This window comes from Lagenorhynchus albirostris, chromosome 13 (genome assembly GCF_949774975.1).
Source record: "Lagenorhynchus albirostris chromosome 13, mLagAlb1.1, whole genome shotgun sequence".
NCBI lineage: Eukaryota > Metazoa > Chordata > Mammalia > Artiodactyla > Delphinidae > Lagenorhynchus > Lagenorhynchus albirostris.
This window is the reverse complement of record NC_083107.1, coordinates 11002464-11015547: the sequence shown is the minus strand read 5'-3', so window position 1 is coordinate 11015547 and position 13084 is coordinate 11002464. Positions and strand designations below refer to the sequence as shown.

The following is a 13084-nucleotide window of genomic DNA, read 5'->3' as shown; positions in this document are numbered from 1 at the left end:
ATGGAAAAGGAGAAGTGGTCCCTGATCCAGCAGTTCACTGTCTAGTGGGAGAGAGATAGTGCAAAGAGATAATTTCAGTGCAGTGGGATAGTTGCTAAAATAGAGGGAAGAAAAGTCCTAGAGGTACCATGACAGAGAAGCTAACTGTCAGGGAGGACGATTGGTACAGATGCTGGAAGGTATAACGGAGAGGCAAGAAGCAACATGTGGGCTGAGATTCTGGGGACAATGATGGTGTGGAGGGAACAGTCGTGGGGGAGAACCCATTACTGCTGAAGGACAAAGTGGATGTGGGGCCATGTCAGAAGACATGACTGGAAATACAGACAGGGACAGATTACAAACAGTCTGGATGCCCTGGATTAGTGAAAATTCTTTTTAAGTAGTTTCTTTAAAGAACAAATGGTTTTGAGGAGCTAATGCTCTTTAAGTTTTGATTTGTAGGTTTGTAATAGTTAAGAATATGGAAGCAAGACTAGGAAGATGCAGAAAATGGGAAACCCTGTTAGATGTGGAAGAAATGGAGGTGAGACCCTCCAAAGGCATTGTTGAGTCAAGAGAATAGAAGAGTAGGGCAGGGTGGAACGCGTCTGCACACATGATGGGAAACGTTCAGTGGAAGAGGCATCTTTCTAATGGTGGGTGGCCCTAAGGCATAGAGCCGGGCTCAGTGGGGAGCCACAGTCAGGCTGCTTTCTCTTTGGTGCAGTAATGTTTTCAGAGGGTGATGCATAGATGCCACGGGCTGCCTCATCATGGGGTGGGTTCCCTGTGACTGGAAGCATGCAAATGTTGGAAAGGTTGACCAGCCACCCATTGGGTTAGTTATTTGAAAATATCAGTATCCAGTGGGGTAATTGGATGAGATGATCTCCTGGGCCCTTTTTAAAAAAAAATTTTATTGGAATATAGTTGATTTACAATGTTGTCTTAGTTTCTGCTGTACAGCAAGGTGAATCAGTTATACGTATACATATATCCACTCTTTTTTAGATTATTTTCCTACATAGGTCATTATAGAGTATTGAGTAGAGTTCTTTGTGCTATACAGTAGTTCCTTATTAGTTATCTATTTTATATATAGTAGTGTGTATATGTTAATCCCAACCTCCCAATTTATCCCCTCCCCTTCCCCCCCGGTAACCGTAAGTTTATTTTCTACATCTGTGACTCTATTTCTGTTTTGTAAATAAGTTCATTTGTACCTTTTTTTTTGAGGATCTATGATTCTCTCCGAGCTCCATGTAGAACAAAGTGGATTATGGGTAAATGTTTACTGATAGGCCAGGTAAAGATCACGTTGGGATCAAAGCATGAAACACTCTATCACTGTCCATTCGGAGGGAAATGGACACTTCATAGTTTTCAGTATTTATGTTTCCTCCACATCTCTTCCTTTTTAAAACGTTCACCGGAATTTTCCGCCCTTGCACGATTGGTCTGACTCCTTTAGCTATACACTGGGAACTTACTATGTGTTTAGCTAGGTGAACTCCTCCACGTGAATCTAGGTTAGACCATGTCCCCAGGCATGCCAGCCCCAGAATCAAACTTGTCCCAAGTTGGGGTTATTTTGACCCAGGGCCCTTCTAACCCATTTCAGATTCAGTATTTTCAGGGTTAGGAGGGAGCTTAGCCAGCCATGGGGAGAAGACAGAGGCAAAACACACCCTTTGCAGGGAGTGACGGGCTTTCCTCCACTGACTGTTTTCTCAAATATTAATTCTCCCTCTTCTTTTTCGCTTATCTCCTATCCATCCCTGGGACTGATTAATAATAAAAACGAAAATAAACAATAACCAGTGTATTGGATATTTACAGTGTTTGAAGCAATGTAATGCATATTTAATATTCTCAACAACTCTAGAAGTAGGTTTTAGTCTTTTCATTTAACAGATGGGGAAACTGAGGCCCAAAGTGCCTAGGGAACTTGCCCAAGCTTGCAGCGCGGGAGCCTCTGACTCCTGAGCCTGAATTATGGAGCGTCTCTCTTGTGAAGCCTTAAAGGTTCAAAGATCATTTGCTTTTGCAAAATGGAGTGGAGGGTCTCCCTCTTCTTCCTCCCCACCCAGATATATGGGACTCTTATGGGACCACGTCTGTGAAAAATGCTCCATCCTAAGTGTTAGAGTCGATGAATTTTCACACACTGAATACGCCCATGTGACCACCACCAAGATCAAGACACGGAACGTGACCAACTCTCCCGATGCAGGGTGACCACTGCTCTGACTGCCATCAACATAGATTAGCTTTGCCTGTTGTAGAACTCCTTATAAATGGGATGAGTGTGCCCTCTTTTTGTCTGGTTACTTCTGCTCAGAATCTGTAAAACCCAGTGGTGTGCTGGTAAATTGGCTTTCAAAAACTAATTTATTTATTATTATAAATAAAGAAAAGAAAAAAGAAGGAAAGGAATAAAAGAATAAAAAATTTTTTAAAAAAGCAATACAATAAAAAGAAAGAAAGAAAGAAAAAGTTCCTGTTTGTAGTGTTTGCCTATTTCAATGCTGTGAATGCTCCCACCTTGGTGGATTTCAAGCCACCAATGATTTAACAATCAGTTTGCAAGATTCCAGAATATTCCACAGTCAGCTCTTACGAGCTGGTGCAAGTCAAACCCACCATGTTATAGGAGTCATTCACATGGTGGTGTACAGTTTATCATTCTTTCTCTTTGCTGTTTAGTATTACTGTGTGAACACACGTGGGGCCTTTTCATTATGGCTTTTTGGCAAAAGTCACTGGTTTTCGGAAAGAGCCTCTTTGGTGGATTCATTGCTGCCGGATGAATCCGGTCCTGTCTCCACCGTGCCGGCACCTCTCCTGACCACCGGCTTCGGCTTCAGCTCTCCAGACGGGAAGCACCGTACCTGCCCCACAGGCTTGTCAGCACTCGGTAGGCGCTCAATAAATCTTCCCTCCATCCCTTTCTATCTATTTTTCATCCCAGGGAGGGTGACTGCACCTCAGATGAAGCCATGTGGAGATGTAGGGCTCGACACCCCTGCATGGATCTCTGGGGTGTTTTGCTCTGCCACCCAGAGCACCTGCAGAATTTCTCAGCTTTATTTCCATGTTGTATTTTTTTTTTAATTAAAAAAAAATCTATATTAGAGTATAGTTGATTTACGTTGTGTTAGCTTCAGGTGTACAGCAAAGTGAATGTATACATATACATATAGCTAATCTTTTTCAAATTCTTTTCTCATTTAGGTTATTACAGAATATTGAGTAGAGTTCCCTGTGCTATATAGTGGGTCCTTGTTGATTATCTATTTTATATATAGTAGTGTGCACACGTTAATGCCAAACTCCCAATTTATCTCTCCCCCTCACCTTTCCCCTTTGGTAGCCATAAATCTGTTCTCTTAATCTGTGAGTCTGTTTCTGTTTTGTAGGTAAGTTCATCTGTATCATTTTTTTAGATTTCCATGTGATCTCTTTGAAGAGAAGGAAAAGAAGGAAGAAGGGAGGGGAGGAAAGAAAAGGAGGGAGGAGGGAAAGTAGGAAGGAAGAAAGGGAAAGAAAGAGGGAAGGAAGAAAGGGAAAGAAAGAGGGAAGGAGAGAAAGCAGCTGTCAGACTTGTCTGCGGGCCTGGCCTGAAAGAAGACTTTTCTGTTACCAATAGATCACTTGCTCCAGCTGCTGTGACGGGCCCAGGAAACCTGTTCACACATGAAAGTGATGTTTGCTTTGTTCAGTGCTGCCTTCTTGCCTCTAAATAGATCATCACAACCCAGGCATCCTCCGGAGAGATACCATCTGCAGGGGAACATGAAAAGGAAACTCTGGGAAAGGCAGTCAGAAGAGTGACACAAATGTGACAAATGAAGGTCACAGAGTGACAATCTGTGAATAGGCACATTTTTCTGGGTCAAGGGGAAGGGAAGACTTGACTGTGGAGGGGAAGCTGGGCCTTTTCCAAGGCCAAGTGCCTGGGGGGTCTCTGCAGCGCCAGGAGAGCCGCTGACTCTGAGCTTGCTGCTCACCAGGGCCAGGTCCACTGCCCTGAGGTCCTGGGGAAGGAACCTCTTCCAGGCAGTTGGCACCAGCGTCCTTTCTGTCTGAAGCAGGCAGGAAAGTCATCTCCCGGCTCCCTCATCAACTGGAAAAACACACCGGTTGCGGCCAAGTGAAACAAAATGCCCCTTCCTGCCTGGGAGTTCAACCCGCATCCCTCTGACAACTGGCCGTGACGGAGGACCGCATCTCCTTCCAAACTCAGAACTGTTGTCTTTGGATCTCCCTCCAGCACCCCAATTCCAGGACTTGGGGCCTCCCAATGAAAGCGGCTGGTTACCGTGACCTCTTGAATCAATTCCTTGTGTCTCAAGAGCAAAGACCATGTTCAGGTCCCCAGCTGGAGCCCTGCTTCTTGGCCGTCTGTTTGTCGTTCATGCCACTGCTGCTTCCCTGGGGATTTGGGGAGGGTAATCTAGAAGAGGCAGCAGGGTATAAGGAACAGAAACAGTAATAATCCTGGAACGAGCTGGATCTAATTTTAAATCTGGGCTCTGCAATGTGCTGGTTGGGTGACCTGGGCAAATGCTAGCTCCCCTGGGTCAGGCCCGGTATAATTTCTTCAAGAGCCCTGCAGGTTCAGGATTTCAACCTACTTTCCCCGGGGGAGGTGGAAGGACTGCCAAGACCATCTGGCCAAGGTGAGACAGAGCAGGATTTGAACCTGGGCTGGTCTGGCCCCAGGGTCACCCTCTGTCCCCTACTCCACACTCCCTGCCACAGGCTGGGAATGCATCTGGGCCCCTGGCGTTCCCATAGGTCTCATAACTCTTCTTGTGGGTGAGGGTGAGGGGGGCTGAGGAACGCTTCCCGCCCAGAGGAGCACGCATACTCCTTCTGTTCACGGTGTGGCATGTTTACTTCACCCTTCTTTTACAGTTAGATACCAAGATTGCCCCCAAGTTTTACTATCATAAATGAGACTGTGTAAAACATTTGGGCGTCATAAGTCTTTTCTACGTCTGTATTTCCTTATGAGCCATACCTAAAAGCTGAATTACTAGGTCACAGGGTATGAAAAACTTCGGGCTTTAGTACCTGATGTCAAATTGCTCTCAATAAGGGTTTTGGTCGTTTATACTCCCCTCACTCAGAGACTTTTTCCTTGTTACTGGAGGCTCTTTCTGAGTTAAGGTCAAGGCTGGTGTTTTGATATTTCGTTAATACCCAACATACCCAGTGTGTGTGTGTGTGCCCGTGTGCGCGTGCGTGTGTGCGTACGTGTGTGTGCGTGCGTGTGTGTGTGCGCGTGTGTGTGTTTGGGGGAGGAAGGGCTGCAAAATCATTGTCTATTAAAAAAGTAAGTCCTCAATGTCACCCCTTCTGTCTTCCTGACCTGTTATTTAAATCCCTTAGTATACCGGCAATGCACAGAGAATATAAGGAAATTAAAAAAAAAAAAAAAGAATCTTATCTAGGATGGTGGGTTATGGGAGGTTTTCTCTTTCAGTCAAAATGTTTTTATAATGAAAATGGGAGGAGAGAGGAATCTCATCCTTAACCAGAATGTGAACCCAGCTCTCTTAGATGTTAGGCATATCAGGATAGACTATGCCTGTCGTTAGACATTTTAGGTGGAACATGTAGAAGGAACGCCCTTTGTCCCACTTGGAATCCAAAGTCCAAACCTGGTCTGCCTGTCCTCTAGCACAGGCGGAGGGTGATTTATTTGCTCTAGCCCTCTGCCTTGAGCAGGTGCCTCTCAGCTGTCATGCCTCAGAGTGGCGTGGCCTGGAGCCAGCCCTCTGGGATTTACCCGAGAGGAAAGAGCAGGGCTCTCAGGCTGCTCAGGTGGGCTCCCCGAGGAGCACCATTGATCCAGCTCTGGCTGACCCTGCTGACTAGATGTGGGAAACAGCGGCAGCGTCTTTGAATGGAAAGATGAAGGATGACCGGTGAGGTCCTGTTACTCAAAGCCCTAGGGACGGGAGGCAATGGATTCCACCTGATCACCTTCAGATTCTGTGCTGCATTTATGCCATTACAAGGGGAGGGCGTCTACCATCTTCCACTTACTTCTTGTCTCCTCGGTTACTGGGAATGGTGATGCCAGGAGTCGACTTGGGAGGAGGGGTCCTGAGACAGGGGCCCAGAGGCAAGCCCCTTCTGGTGCTTGGGCCCGCACTCTATCTAACATGTGATCTGTGCACAGAGGACTTTCATGGTGTCCTAGTTTTCCTTTTAAAATCAATTTTATAGTAATAGAAATCTATTACTACTATACTACAATATATAACATTATATCCTATAATATGTAGTATATATTATATGTTATACTATATTTATTATACTTATGTATTATAATATATAATACTTATATATAAGTATATATAATACTTAAAATATACATAATATAATATATTATATAGTATAATATATATATATTATACTATATAATATATATAAAATACAATATCTTATATGTTATAGTATTATTAGTACAATACTATAATATACAACTAATATAATATAATAAGAGAAATAGCAATAGAAAAGAGTAAATGAGAATGAAAAGATCGTAATCTCTTCAATCAGAACAACACCATTAACATCTGTTACAGGTTGAATCATGTCCCCCACAAATTCATACGTTGAAGTCCTGACCTCTAGTACTTCAGAATGTAACCCTATTTGGAGATAAAGTCTTTAAAGAGGTGATTAAGTTAAAATGAGACCCCTTAGGGTGAACCCTAATCCAATCCGACTGCTGTCCTTCTAAGAAGAGGAAATTTGGACACACCAAGAGGCACCAGCGTGCACGCACAGAGGGATGGCCGGGTGAGAACACAGCAAGAAGATGGCCATCTGCAAGCCAAGGAGAGGAGCCTCGGAGGAAACCAGTCGTGCTTACTCCCTGATCTCCGAAGTCCAGCCTCCGGAAACTGTGAGGAATAAATGTCTGCTGTTTAAGCCACCCTGTCCATGGCATTTTGTTATGGTGGCCACAACATTCCTCTCCGTCTCACACACAGTTTAATAAAATTGGAGGCATTCTGCACATACAGTTTTAGACCACGCACTTAACCTCACATTGTGGGCGTTTTCCAGTGTCCGCCGCTCCCTGTTCCCAGGAAGATAAGGTTCCATCCTTGGGTCTGGACATTCGAGATCGTGCACAGATGGCCCTTCTGCGTAGCTACGTGACTTGCTGGCTGTTTCCCAGACTTGCTCCGCCTCTTCTGCTCTTGCCAACCCCACCCTCCCTACAAGTGCTTTCGCCTACAAGTCATTCTAGGCCTAGATCATACCTAGAGCTGTTTCACCATGCAGCCTGCTGGCCACACGAGGGCAGGGCACAAGTAAACCTACCTGTGTCCCTAGCACTTACCGTGGTCCCTCTAACATATATTGTTTTCCACCAACCTCAGATGAGAATACCTTTTTAAAAGGGAGGATTGAGAATTACGGGCAGAATTAAATTACTCATGGGTCCCTGTCTCCTGTTTCCATGGATGTTAGAGAAAGGATATATATTATGAACAAGTTGGGTTTATAATATAAATAGGAATGCAAGCTTGGTTATGCATGAGGAACAAAATCAATGTAATTCACTGTACTAACAGAATGAAAGGTTAAATTAACCAGATCATTTCAACAGATGCGAAAAGCATTTAACAAAATCTGATACCCATTCATGATCAAAAGTCTCAGCAAACCAGGAACGGTAGGGAATTTCTTCAAAATGGTAAAAAGCATTTACAAAATTCCTACAGGCAGCATTAGACTTGGAGGTGAAACCCTGAATTAGTTCCTAGACCCACTTCTCCTCCGAGAAACCCTTCCTGACTCCCGACTAGGTCGAATGCCAGTTCCCTCCGGGCCACCCCCTCCTCCAAAGCAGTGATCACAACTGCAATTGAAAATGTTTGTGCCCCAGGGAGGTCCGTGTCTGTTTCCTGATCGAGGCACTAAGCTCTGTGTGTGAAAGCCTTCTGCTGGGTGCTGCCCCGTGTCGACGCGGGGCTGAATGAACCGCACAGTGAGGGGATGGGCCGTCTGCTTGCACAGCGCTTCAGGTCTGGTGAGGGGGGAGGTTTCTCACAGAAGCACATATAAACTCCACAGGAAAGACCAGTGCTTCTAGTTCATTCTGGGCCACTGCCCCATAGGGAATAGATGCTAGTGCTTTGTTCTTCTGACTTGTGAGAGTTTTAGGGCTGGAAGTGCTATGGAGGGTCAACCCCGACCCAAATGGTTAGAGGAGGTCACTAGGGTCGCGATCTGAAGTGTGCGCACCAAGTGCACCTTGAACCCTAGTTTGGAGCTGACGGTAGTGAAAACTGTGTAGGAATGAGGTCTGGGGGCAGCAGCCAGTTCCCATGTGGTGGCTCTTTGTAATCCTTGCCCCTGGGGAGACTAACGCCTGCACACTTTGAAACGGCTAGAGGAGCATCGCAGCTCCCAGCATCCTGGGGCAAAACCCCTGCCCCGCAGGCTGCTGGCAGGCCTGCCTTTGCTCTGGTCATCAGAAGGCTGGCTTTGCTCTCTGGGGTCACCCGAACAGGAGGTAGGTCCTGGCCTAACCCCTTCTCCTGCCTGGAAGTGCACTTTCCCCTTCTTTCCAAGGACAGGTAGGCAGCTCCTTATGGATTAAGGCCTGCAGCGACAACTTCAGAATTCCTCCACCTGATGGCTGTTGGGAGGAGGAATGGCAGGTCTGGGAAGCTCTGCTGGCAAAGACTTTGTATGAGGTTCACAAGATAGCAGGGGTGGAGGGTCAAGGAGGAGAGCTGGGAGTGGCTGGGGAGAAGCCAAAGCCTGTGCACCCCAGCCCTTTGGAGACATGTGTCTCCCCCACTGGATAGGCTGGTTTCTGCACTGTTCCTCCTGAACTGTGTCTCATCCAACTGCTCCATATGGTCAAGGGAATGGAAGTGAGGAAAGAACAGGTGCATTTGATCCACCCAGCAATTGTGGATTTTCTAAAGGATACATAGTCCTCGTGTTTGTGGATTCAGCTGCCTCCTTCCTGAGCTCTGTAAAAGGATTATTATTTTGTTTAAAGGAAAAATCGTGACTCTTATACAAATGGAAAAACACACCTCAAAGGTTGATTTAATTCATTAATTGGTGAGGAAACCGGTAAGATGTTACAACCAATCCAAAGGAGAAATGAAAATACCATCCATCGATAGGCAAGTGAGAATGCTGAAATGAATTCACAAATAGATGCAAAATTGATAATAGCCACCACTGGACAGAGTTCATTTACGTGTATATAAACAAGAATGGTGTGCGTTCCTACAATTTGCAGAGCTATAAAATAGGTTCAAGATGAGGACAAGCAGAGAGAGCCAGGAAGGGTACTCTAGATGGAACATGCAGTAATTTTTTCCACCCAATTTTAAAGCCTTCACGGATCTGGGCATGGATAGCAGCAGGAGACTTGGACATTTATTTCACCAAAACAAGGCAACTGAGGCAGGAGATGGGCTTCAGACAAATGATGACAAATCAAGGTACTAGACTCCCTGCCTGATATGTGCAGGTGAGGAAGAAGCAGAAGCTGGGCAGGAGAGAGGGAAATGGAATAAACAAACAAACAAACAAACAAAAAAGAGTCAAAAGAAAGCCTAAGAGAGGTGGGAGGGGAGCTCTGTTTGCTCATTCACTCCAACACTCATGTCCTCATCCTTCACTGGCAGGAGTACAAGCTCAGCCAGCTTCACATGACCCCCATCATGCAAATCTTAGTGGGAAAGACACAGTGAGGACGGGTTGAGTAATGGCCCCCCAACATTGTCCACGTCCTCAACTCCTGGAATATGTGACTTTTGCCATATATGTCAAAAGGGACTTGGCATGTGATTAAAAATTTTGAGATGGAGAGATTGTTCTGGATGATCTGAATAGGCCTGATGTATCACAGGGGTCCTTATAAAAAGGAGGTAGGTGATCAGGATAGGAAAAGGCAAAGAAGTAGAGATTAGATGGATGCAGCTGCAAGCCAAGGGATGCTGGCAGCCCCTAGAAGCAGGAAGAGGCAAGAAAGAGATTCTCCTCTGGAGCCTCCAGAAGGAACTGTTAGGGAACTGTTGACCAAAACTGCTGCTTTGGCCAGGCATGATAATAACCACTTGCATGAGTTGTCTCACAACAGGATGTCCTGATGAGGAACATGGTGCAGCTGCTGAAAACTACCTGGGAGAATTTGGGAGGGGCCGAAAGGAGGGAGGAGATGCCAGCCCATAATATGTCCTGCCAACCTCCCAGAAACCATTGCTCTGGAAACCATCTTGACTGAGAGATGTGCACACCGCCAGGAAGGTCCTTGAATGGGACCAGATATGGGCACAAGCAAGATGATTGGCCAGAGACAACCTGGAAAGCTAACGCCACCACCATAAACCCTGAGACTGTGATCCACGTGGCAGAGCAGTTCCGGGTGCTCTCCGCCCGGGTCTCCCTTCCCAATAAAGTCTTTTACTTTGTTAGTACGTGTGTCTCCTCAGACAATTCATTTCTGAGTATTAGACAGGAGCCCACTCTCAGGCCCTGGAAGGGGTCCCCCTTCTGGTAACAGAACCAGCCCTTCCAACACCTTGATTATAGCCCTGAAAGACCCGTTTTGGATTTCTGACCTCTAGAACTGTAAGAGGATAAATCTGTGTTGTTTTAAGTCCTTAAATTTATAGTAATTTGTTCCAACAGCAGCAGGAAACTAATTCACACTCTGAACAATTGCACTGTAGCATGATCGCAATGCAGAGTGTTTTGATGGGGAAACTGAGAGTCAGGGGAGCCAATGACAGGTGTCCTGGAGGAAGAGGTTTCCTGCTGAGACCTGGGGGCTTTGGAGGAAGTGGCTCACAGAGTGTCAGGCTTCTGGTGCTTTTGCGGGTACGGGGATGGTGTCGCACAGTGGACAAGATGAGGGAGGAATCCCGCAGGGGCCCTGTAGCAATGCTTTCTTATATATCACTCAGGGGTAGAGGGAGGTTGGTGGCAGGAGCCATTGAGGTGTGCTTGTGGTGTTTGTAAGGGGAGGTGCAGGCCTGAACCCGTGATGGGGTGACAGTGCAAAGGAGATGAATTCCTCCCAGGATGGAGCAGAGAGAGCTGTGAAGGCCAGGTTTTGAATCTGGTCACTCAGGATAGGCTCCCTGCCCCAGAGCAGGAACAAACCAACTATGCCTAAAAGAGGGTGTTTTCCAGCCTCGTTACATGCATTTAGAAACCCCAATACACGTGAATTCTCATCAGCCCAGAGAATTAAGCTAGCTTCACTCATTTGGAGAGAACCAGTCTGCTGCCTGCCCTACGCAAGCACTTTCTAAGCTCTTGTTATGCACCAGGGAGTCCTGGGACCTCAAAGATGTATAACCACCGAGACGCAGCCAACAAGAAGCCGGCCGTCTTGTATGTGAGCGTGTGTTACAGGAAAGAGGAACACAAAAGGTATGGACCCAAGGCACAAGCGAGGGAGCTGTCACTCACTTCTAGACGTGACAGCTCTTCTGCAGAGGTTACCAGATGTTTCCTCATTGGTAGCTCATCCCCAGACCTTCAGTGAAGGTGGACACCATAGTGACTTAAAAAAATTAACATGTATTAACCCTCCACAGAATCCCACAAAGTGAGTTTATATCAATTTTGTTGAAATATTTTATTTCTGCTGATGTATTTAGTTCTGTTCAAAATCTGTCTACTCAGTACCCATTCTTTGGGCTAGATTCCAGGGAGGAGAGCTGTGTGTGGGACAGGGTACCCACCCTCGGGTGTTCAATCTTGGGAGGGAACGATGTCACGCATGAAACAAGTACACGCAGTGTGGGGCTGAACGTCCAGCACGAGTTACAGAGGATGGAGTGGGGAGGCCGGCTGCCCGGTCTCATCCAGCCAGGACTGGGTGTGCCTCTGCGTCTTGACAGGTGCGGAGCCTTTAGAAAGGCTTGGGGGCTTTCTGGTTGTGAGGCCGTTGTCAGTGAAGTTTGGAGGCAGCTGTGCATTTGGGTTCGCTGGGCCGTTCGGAACAGACATCTCATTATGGGGTGTAAGACTGGAGACATATACAGACAGAGATGACTTCTGCCTTGGAGACAGACAGCTGTCAACTTTGTCATCGGGGTCCAGGCAATGAATACCTACAACGTATCTGAGCCTACAGGTGACATCACAAAACCAAGTCTAACGGAGGTCGATGGCGTGGCAAAGCACGCAGAGCTAAAGGATGAGAGAGAGAAAAGAGAAATGAACGAAGCAGGACCCAGGACTCAGGGGCTGGCTGGACGCGCAGCCTGCGCCTCTGCGTTCTTAGTCAAATTCAACATGGATCAGCGTAGAACACAACGTTTGATGCCTGCAAACGCTTGTCCTTTTTCTATAAAGCTTGGTATCTTTAAAACCATTTCTTGCTTTTCTAAAGAACAAAGCCTGAATTCCATGCACAGTGATGACTGTTTTGTCCATACTCCCTTCATGGTTAACAGCATTAAATGGCATTGTAAAAGAAACCGACACTTCCTTTTGCATGTATCAGTAATAAATTTTTCTTTGGCAAGTGGAGATGCAATTGAATACTATTTTCTTAACTCTCGGGATGGAACAGACGCTCACATCAGGGAGAATCTCTGTTTGGCAGAGGCAGCCTTTCTTTTTATTCCCATATGGAAAGAGATGTAAACTGGGGGGAGCGTTTGCTTCTTCCTAGGTTTCTGTGGTCCACGGTTAACAGTCTCCTCAAGAGAATTTCAAATTCTCTTTCCAGTGAGCTGCAAAAGAACTTAAACCATTTATTTGTTCTGGTCCTGAAATCAGAGTTACTCGGTGAACTCCCAAAGAGTCCTAAACCACGAGAAGAAGTCAGTCTAAGGTAAAGTGACATGTTTAAAAGTTGCCATAAATGCTGGCGACTGGACAGGTTGATAAATTTGAGCCGTTTCACAAGATCGGTTGGGTCAGTAATAAAAGACATGAACTTGAAGTATATTTCCTCTTGCCTTTCATGGCTATAAAGATCAATAAATTTTGTAAAATTTAAAGGTAAAGGGCGAAACATTTTGGATTTTATGTGAACGGCTTGCCTGGTGACAGTAACCGTGTTGTGGCCCTTAGAGGCGGA

General features: G+C 46.0%; 1 long non-coding RNA gene across 1 annotated transcript; it reads left to right on the top strand.

Annotated features, from left to right (window-relative positions):
• The first annotated feature begins 4343 nt into the window (after window positions 1-4343).
• LOC132531614 (uncharacterized) lies at window positions 4344-10460 on the top strand. The gene is made up of 2 exons (XR_009544144.1): window positions 4344-4664; window positions 10124-10460. It is a non-coding gene; the product is annotated as an uncharacterized LOC132531614 (long non-coding RNA).
• The last annotated feature ends 2624 nt before the right edge of the window (window positions 10461-13084 follow it).